This window comes from Centruroides sculpturatus, unplaced genomic scaffold (genome assembly GCF_000671375.1).
Source record: "Centruroides sculpturatus isolate CEXI.00-Female unplaced genomic scaffold, Cexi_2.0 scaffold6239, whole genome shotgun sequence".
In the NCBI taxonomy this organism is placed as follows: domain Eukaryota; kingdom Metazoa; phylum Arthropoda; class Arachnida; order Scorpiones; family Buthidae; genus Centruroides; species Centruroides sculpturatus.
The window spans coordinates 1-3,328 of NW_019390324.1; the positions used below are offsets into that span (position 1 = coordinate 1).

A 3,328-nucleotide genomic window follows, 5' to 3' on the forward strand; every position below is an offset into this window, starting at 1 on the left:
AGGCAGTGCCAACAGCAGCAAAACATATCCACCATGGAATTTTAAAAGTAGAGATCTGAAAATATTTTAATCAGTCAGATTCATATCTGTAATATTATAAAATTAGTTTTGTAAAACTGTATAAATTTTTATATTTTAATATTAGGATTATTGAATTTTAAAATATTTTCAAGAGAAAATGAGAAATCGTTACAAGTAACTGAATAAATATAAATGTTTTGATAGCTTATTGAACTTTTAAATAAGTAATACCCATTTTCACATGCCACTTTATTTATTGATAGGTAATGCATTTCATAATATAAATCGATAATTTTATTAGATTTTAAAGTTCTTACTTCTAGTTTCTCCAATAAAATGTGTTCATGCGATGAATCTAATTTGTCTTCAGACATATAAAATGATTTCTCTCCAAGAGTATAACCGGCTTGTTTATTGATGATGTGAGTGCACTGATGACCTATAAAATAAAATTTGAACGAAATTAAATTATACTCCACCTGATTAAAAATTGTATATATTAATTTAATATAAAATAAACGAAGAATTGTAAAAATTATAAGTTTGTTTAACAAAATTTTATATTAAAAATTTATATTTAGATACTAAAATAAAGCATTTTAAGTACCATTTTATTTAATAAAACTTAAAAATTTATTATATTGAAAAATTTAAATAAAACTTTAATCTTATGACTTCAAAAAAACTAATACACCGAATTATAAAACAGTGACTATTAATAGTCTACATTGACGCTATAATTTATTATAAAGATTTAAATAATTTGTGATAAAGCTTATTATAAAGATAAAAAATTAATTTTAAATTCTTTATAATAAATTTTTATAATATTTTTTATACATTATGTTAATTATCAGCCTATTTATCATTCGTTTTCTCTATATTATTTATAATGCATATAACTAAAAGGATATATGATTCGTTTCACATCATAACTTATAAAATTCTAAAACTGTAGGAAAGATTGCCATTATAAAATTGTCATTCCGCATAATAGTTTACATTGTTTAAATATTTTAAATATGAATTAGTAAAGCAAATTATTCACTTTCTAAATGAAACGAAACTTATTAACTTAACTAAACAATATAAACTTTAATATTACTTATTTTGTTCAAACAAAACATTTTAAATTATTATTATTTTATTCATTTTAATTATATATAAACAGATTAGACATTAAATTGAACAGACTGGTCATTAAGCAACGAAATAATTAACATAATTTATTTTATCATTTTAAATATAACACTTTAAATATATCTTGAATTATTTGTTTAATAAGTATTTGTGGTAAGAAGGTTTAAAAAAAATTATAGAGTTTATATTTAGTTTATAAATAGGATAATTTTTTGAATATAAAACGTGTTAAATAAACTTCTCTTTAAACGCTAAAACTTTTACTAATAATTTGTATTGATTTATCTGAATTATATATAACATATAACTGAGTCATCAAGAAATACAGAAAAAGAGTAATACATGATGTGATAAGCAGAAAAAGTTGTACATAATAAGTGTTGTAATCAATGCATAGAATGCAATACTTTAAACAATTATTAGAAAGCGAAATTTTACGCTGCATTTTAATGAATTAATATTTAGGAATTTCTAAATCTGTAAATGAAAGATATTTGTTACAAAGTCATTTCCTCTACATAAATAGAATCTAATGAAGAATTTATGAAACATCAAAATAAAATCATTCTAAAAATTATGCCACTTTTCCATAACTGGTTTTAAAACTTTGAATTATTTTATGCATTCTACAAGCCTGTTCTCTCTCTTCTTATTAGATAGATTTATGTCTTTGTCTATTTATTATTAATTAATATACAAGTCTGGTTCACAAATGTCTTTGTATTTCACATTGCATCTATAAATTTAGTTATGAAATTAAAAAACAAATTATTAACTTTTAAATTTTTGCACATATATAAATATTTGTATGTAAATATTCTTTCCAGCAATGTCCTGTCAAATTAGTTATAACGTATAGAATCCATAATCCTATTTTATGGTTTAATATGCACAATATTATTCTGTTCAAGTAACTTATGTTTACAGAAGTTACTTAAACATTCCATCAAATATATCTTATGTACAGTAAATTAATATAAAACTGCCAAGAAGAAACTTGAGTAATTCTTGTAACGTAATTCTTTATTATTTAATCTTTAATATTTAAATAAATTTTTCTTATGTTTGATAAAGTTTTAAAAAATTAAAAATTTAATCTACTATCTATAATTTAATAAAAATCTAAATATAAAAATAAGATTTCTGAAAATATAGTTTTTCTTTGTTGTTGTAAGATCAAAATCGTCAGAAAAGTTATAAAATTGTTTCAGGTTTTAGAAAACAACTATTTGTATTCATCAATTTTAAACAATGAAATTCACTTTATGTCAAAATTTACATAAAATTTAAAATCGAATTTGACGATGGATAGAAAAGATAAAATTATCTACAATGTAATTGCTGTTGTCCGAACCAGATGTTAAAGTGACGACGCGACTCACACTTACCTCCAATCGATCTTGTACAGCACTTCCCTCTATGAATCAAGCAGATCACCACAATCAAATTTACCATTACTAAGGCAGTGCCANGAACTTTACTAAATGAATTTCTTTTTCATTAATTTCTTAAAAGTTTTTTCTTCGAATATAAAAAAACTTTTGAATGATTAGAAAAGTAATTAATTCGATTCAGCAATTTTCTAATCATTGAATAAGCTTCATTAACTTTCATATTTCGCATAGATTAAAGTTATTGTGAAGTAAATGTAATGCATACATATAATTGATTTTCTTTCTTCGATATTAGAGTAATTTCCGGTAAAATTTAAGAAAAGAATTTCGTAATGAATTTATGAGTATCATTTCTAACAAACTCACAATGAATAACTAGAACACTTTTCACTATGATATTTGTTAAAGTTATTATATCTTTTTATAAGGTAGTGGAAACTTACACGATGAGAATAACTAACTTTTAATTAATAAAATTAATTAAAAATGCATTTTAATCTGTTCAACTTTCTTCAGTTGCTGCAGGCTTCAAATTCTACCATCTTTTCAACAGATCTGTCGTCAGGAATTCTTTTAATTTACATAGTGTACAAATACTTTAGTATTCATTGCCCTCAACAAAATAACACAGATTAAAAATCCATTCAGTTTTTTCAGTAATACGTTCTGCTATTACTTACTTAAAATAATTACAATTAGGAAATTTCTAACGTTAAATACCTGTACATTACAAATATAAGTATCACGATAATTAAATTAACAATATTATAAAA

General features: G+C 22.2%; 1 long non-coding RNA gene across 1 annotated transcript; it reads right to left on the minus strand.

The window, feature by feature from the left end:
• Positions 1 to 337: 337 nt before the first annotated feature.
• On the minus strand, positions 338 to 2,625 carry LOC111617452. The gene is made up of 2 exons (XR_002755416.1): positions 2,550 to 2,625; positions 338 to 460 (listed from the first exon to the last, which is right to left on the minus strand). It is a non-coding gene; the product is annotated as an uncharacterized LOC111617452 (long non-coding RNA).
• Between the last annotated feature and the right edge of the window lie 703 nt (positions 2,626 to 3,328).